A 6000-nucleotide genomic window follows, 5' to 3' on the forward strand; every position below is an offset into this window, starting at 1 on the left:
TGAGTAGCTGGGACTACAGGCGCCCGCCACCACGCCCGGCTAATTTTTTGTATTTTTAGTAGAGACGGGGTTTCACCGTGTTAGCCAGGATGGTCTCGATCTCCTGACCCCATGATCCGCCCACCTCGGCCTCCCAAAGTGCTGGGATTACAGGCACGAGCCACCACACCTGGCTTAAATGATTAGTTTTTGTTTGTTTGTTTGTTTTGAGGTGGAGTCTCACTCTGACCCCCAGGCTGGAGTGCAGTGGCGCGATCTTGGCTCACTGCAAGCTCCGCCTCCCGGGTTCATGCTCCTGCCTCAGCTTCCCGAGTAGCTGGGACTACAGGTGCCTGCCACCACGCCTTGGCATGATTTCTAAGCCTGTCACATGGTAGCCCCAATCCACCTTTCCAGCCTTCTCCTCTCTGCCTTCTGCCCTCCTTCCTCATCCCCCCCCCCTTCAGTTACCCTGTCTCCCACTTACACACACATAATTGGGTTTCAGAAACCTGTTTCACAGACCTTTATTCCCTGTGGCTTTGCACCCGCTGTTCTCCCTGCCTGAATGGCTCTTATCTACATTTTGTTTGGAAAACTCTACCACATCCTTCAAGATCCACTCTATAAAGCCCTCCCTATCTCCCTCACTCTGATGATAACAGCTCCCATTTATTTAAACACCCACTGATTCTCAACCTGCACATCAGGATCCGTGGAACTACCAAGGATCATCCCAGAACTACCGAGTCAGAATCTCCCATGGTGGGAATAAAGCACTGTTCTTTTCCCAAAGTTTCCCAAGTGATTCTAATGCATGGCCGTGGCTAAGAAGCTGTGCTGTGTGGGGCAGCAACTGAGATCCGGGGTTCTGGAGCCAAGCACTGTGGGTCTAAAGGCCAGCTGTGCTGCTAACCAGCTGCCTAACCTTGGGCCAGACTCAACTTCTCCATGTTCTGTAAAGTACAGATTATGGGCTGGGCACAGTGACTCACACCTGTAATCCCAGCACTTTGGGAGGCCGAGGCGGGTGGATCATATGTCAGGAGATCGAGACCATCCTGGCTAACATGGTGAAACCCTGTCTATACTACAAGCACAAAAAATTAGCTGGGTGTGGTGGCATGCGCCTGTAGTCCCAGCTACTCCAGAGGCTGAGGCAGGAGAATCACTGGAACCTGGGAGGTGGAGGTTGCAGTGAGCCGAAATCATGCCACTTCACTCCAGCCTGGGCAACAGGGTGAGATTCCATCTCAAAAAAACATAATAATAATAAAATAAATAAATAAATAGAAATAAGTTAAATGGAGGCACAGAATGGCTACAGTTTGTGAATTGCTTGATTTTTTAATCTTTATTTTATATATTCTATGTGTTAAATGTGATATTATATATATTTCTAGTCTATATGTCTTTTAATATAGTAAGACACTTCCAAATTGTCTATGAAAATAGTGTGTTAGTTTGAGCTGCTGTAACAAAAATAACATGGATTGGGTAGCGCAAACAACATACATTGATTTCTCATGGTCCTGGAGGTTGGGAAGTCCAAGATTTGGTTTCTGGTGAAGGACCTCTTCCTGGTTTGCAGACAGCCACTTTCCTGCTTTACCCTGATGTGGGGGAGGGAGAGAGAGAGAAAGAGGAAGAGAAGGAGTGTGCAAGCATCTCTCTTATGTCTCTTCTTTTAAGGGCAGTACTCCTGTTCATGAGGGCTTCACCCTCATGACCTAATTACCTCCCAAAGACTCCACCTCCCAATATTATCACATTGCAGATTAGGGCTTCAACATATGGATTTGGGGGAGACACAAACATTCAGTCCATATGAGATAGTATATAGATTTATTAACAATGTTTGTCAATGATGTCGTTTTTACTCAAATTTAACTCCTGGAGAGAAGGGGTGGAGGAGTGAAATTCCTATTTTCTGCTGCTCTCTAATTAACAGAAATGCAAACATTTGGAATATATGTTTGTTGAAGAATATGTTTGTTTTAAAGGATACGTGTCAAATGGAGGAGGCACAGGGTCGAGCTGCCATGGAGCCAAGTAGCTGGCGAAGGTAGCAGCAGCAACAGCAGCAGCAACCAACTCCAATGAAGACAAATCGTTCTCTGGAGGGTAGACGTCATGTGACGGCAGCTCCTGCTGGCTGGAAGAGCAACAACGGCCTCCACCTGGGCGGGAAGCAGCTTGAGCTACCTGTCCTAACCCAGCCCGGTGGATGCTCTGTGCTGCAGGGACCTGTGTTAGACTCAGTTGCTAGTTACAAGTGAGGGACCAGGGGTCAAGATCACACCCCATCATCAAAGCCGGGGAAAGCCGTGGTTCCCAACCCCCAGACCCCGGTCGTATTTTTAAGTATTCTTTTGGCTTTGTCTGTATAAGCTTTTTGGTCTATGGTCTTTTCTTTCGTGTCATTCTGTTTCTCAAAATCCTCTGTTTTTCCCTGTGAGCTCACATTTCCCGGGAAGTGTAATGTGCACATAACAAGGGTGAGCAACTGAAGCCCAGCCCTTGACCTGCGATCTTCCTGGTGAGCTGGGGCAGCGGCAGGTGGGCTGGAAGGGTAGGTCATACTCACTGGGGTCACAGGCCTCTCTGGTGCCCAGTCTGGCTCCACACTCCTTATTCCTAGCACTCTGCCAGGTGACAGACAGAGGCACATCTCTTTTATAAGTGGTTGGTTATAGCAATCCCTTTTGAGGAAGAAGATGGGAGAAAATATTCAGGAACCCTTGGACCCTTGGGTCTGGGGCAGGCTATGGAAATTCAGATCAATTAGATTAAAATAACCAAGTTTCCTTTATTATTTATTTTTATTTTTTTGAGACAGGGCCTTGCTCAGTCACCCAGGCTGGAGTGCAGTGGCACAATCAGGGCTCACTGCAGCCTTGACTTCCTGGGCTCAAGAGATTCTCCTGCCTCAGCCCCCCAAGTAGCTGGGACTACAGGCGTGCCCCACCACGCCCGGCTAATTTTTTTTGGATTTCAGTAGACACAAGGTCTTACTATGTTGCCCAGGCTGGTATGGAACTCCCAAGCTCAAGTGATCCTCCTGCCTCAGCCTTCCAAAGTGCTGAGATTACAGGTATGAGTCACCATGTCCAGTCTAAGTTTCTCTTTACAGACGGCTACTCCAGGTAGCAGGTGAGACTCACCTGGGACTGGAAGTGGCCAGCACAGCTGGTCTCCTCTGTAAATGTGAAGGCCTCCTGCCTACCCACCTCTCTCCCTCCATGGAGGCCTCTTTAGGTGCATTTGAAAGCCCAGCATGAGCAAGCCTATTCAGTTTGGACCAACCAGGTGAGACCTGAGTGCAGAGGAGAAAGAGGAGCTGAGCAGGAGCCTGGTCAAAGGGAGGAGACCACTGTGTTCAGCTGGACTGGAAGCCACAGCTTTGACCAGGTTGGCTCTCTTCATTCTCTTCTTCCATGTCCTCCCCCTTCTCCCCAAATGTTTAGAAAAAATCCATCCCTGTCTCTGAGAGATCAGGCTTTACTTTTTGATATAAAGTTGGCGGGGGTGTTGGAGGAAAGTTTTGCCAAGTAATAAATACAGAACAGATTCTCTCAACTCATCGCAGGCTGATGCATTGGCAGCTCAACAATTGCTAGGCCCTGCAGACGAGTCATTAATTTGCTGATTCACTTCTAGAGAAAGCCCACCAACTTTAATTTCCTCATTTATTTCCATAGATAAATGGTGCCCTCTCTCCATGGACAAGCTAATGGATTTTATAATTACTCACTTCTGCTTTCTTTTCACATTATATTCCAGTTTCAGAATTGGAGTTTAGTGATTGAAATACCTGTAATATCAATATTTCATTTCTGAGGACATTTTCATCTTTTTTAAAAATTTTATTGTATTTTATTATTTTTTTTAAAGACAGCGCCTCACTCTGTCACCCAGGCTGGAGTGCAGTGGCTCGATCTTAGCTCACTGCAAGGTCCACCTCCCGGGTTCACCTGCCATTCTCCTGCCTCAGGCTCCCGAGTAGCTGGGACTACAGGTGCCTGCCACCATGCCCGGCTAATTTTTGTATTTTTAGTAGAGATGGGGTTTCACCATGTTAGGCAGGATGGTCTTGATCTCCTGCCCTAGTGATCTGCCCACCTTGGCCTCTCAAACTGCTGGGATTACAGGTGTGAGCCACCACGCCCAGCCAAGACATTTTAATCTTAAGTGAATAGTCCAAAGAATCATGTCCCCTGACACACAAGTCCAGCTGTTTATTTCAGGTTGGCAGTTTGCTTTATTACTTTCATACCAGATGAATTGCAAAGATTAATTATTATTGCTAACCTCTTAAAGATTAAAAGCACTACACTGGTGTTAGGCATTGTTTCATGTTTTCTGGAGCCATATGATTTAGAGAAACCCCCAAAGTGTAATTTATTCCCTTTTTCTTACAGGACAGTGCGGTGGACAGAGCAAGAGTTTGGCATCAGAACTACCAGGGTCCACATTCCAGCCCTCCCTGAGTAGGGTGTGTCATTAGGCAAATTATTTAAACTTCTGAATCTCAGTTTTCTCATCTGCAAAATGGAGACAAAAATATCCATTAAAAGGACTGCTAAGAATTAAATGTGATTGCTTAAAGCAGTGATTCTCTGGACCAGCCGCATCAGCATCTTCTGAGAACTTCTTAAAATGCAAAATCTCAGGCTCCAACCTAGACCTACGAAATCAGAAGTGCCGAGACCAGCTCGGTCGGGGAGACCCTAACCCAGCAGCACTAGGGGAATTAAAGACACACACACAGAAATATAGAGGTGTGAAGTGGGAAACCAGGGGTCTCACAGTCTTCAGAGCTGAGAGCCCCAAACAAAGATTTACCCACGTATTTATTTACAGCAAGCCAGTCATTAGCATTGTTTCTATGGATATTCAATTAACTAAAAAGTGAGAAATGAAGGGATGGGCCGAATTAAAGGAATAGGTTGGGATAGTTAACTGCAGCAGGAGCATGTCCTTAAGGAACAGATCGCTCATGCTATTGTTTGTAGCTTAAGAACGCCTTCAAGCATTTTCCGCCCTGGGTGGGCCAGGTGTTCCTTGCCCTCATTCCCATAAACCCACAATCTTCCAGCTTGGGCGTTAGGGCCATTATGAACACGTTACAGTGCTGCAGAGATTTTGTTTATGGCCAGTTTTGGGGCCAGTTTATGGCCAGATTTTGGGGGGCCTGCTCCCAACACAGAAGTTCTGGGGGTGGGGCCCAGCAATCTGTGGTTTTTTGTTTTTTGAGACAGGGTCTCGCTCTGTCACCCAGGCTGGAGTGCAGTGGTGCTGTGTCTGGAATTGGTGGGTTCTTGGTCTCACTGACTTCAAGAATGAAGCCACAGACCCTCGCAGTGAATGTTACAGCTCTTAAGGTGGCACATCTGGAGTTTGTTCCTTCTGATGTTCGGATGTGTTTGTAGTTTCTTCCTTCTGGTGGGTTCATGGACTCGCTGGCTCAGGAGTGAAGCTGCAGACCTTCGCGGTGAGTGTTACAGCTCTTAAGGCAGTGCGTCTGGAGTTGTTCGTTCCTCCCAGTGGGCTCGTGGGCTCGCTGGCTTCAGGAGTAAAGCTGCAGACCTTCACAGTGAGTGTTACAGCTCATAAAAGCAGTGTGGACCCAAAGAGTGAGCGGTAGCAAGATTTATTGCAAAGAGTGAAAGAACAAAGCTTCCACAGTGTGGAAGGGCACCCGAGCAGGTTGCCACTGCTGGCTCGGGCAGCCTGCTTTTATTCTCTTATCTGGCCCCACCCACATCCTGCTGATTGGTAGAGCTGAGTGGTCTGTTTTGACAGGGCACTGATTGGTGCGTTTACAATCCCAGAGCTAGACACAAAGGTTCTCCACCTCCCCACTAGATGGGCTAGATACAGAGTGTCCACACAAAGGTTCTCCAAGTCCCCACCAGAGTAGCTAGATACAGAGTGTGGATTGGTGCATTCACAAACCCTGAGCTAGACACAGGGTGCTGATTGGTGTGTTTACAAACCTTGAGCTAGATACAGAGTGCC

This window comes from Gorilla gorilla, chromosome 1 (assembly GCF_029281585.2).
Source record: "Gorilla gorilla gorilla isolate KB3781 chromosome 1, NHGRI_mGorGor1-v2.1_pri, whole genome shotgun sequence".
Lineage (NCBI taxonomy): Eukaryota > Metazoa > Chordata > Mammalia > Primates > Hominidae > Gorilla > Gorilla gorilla.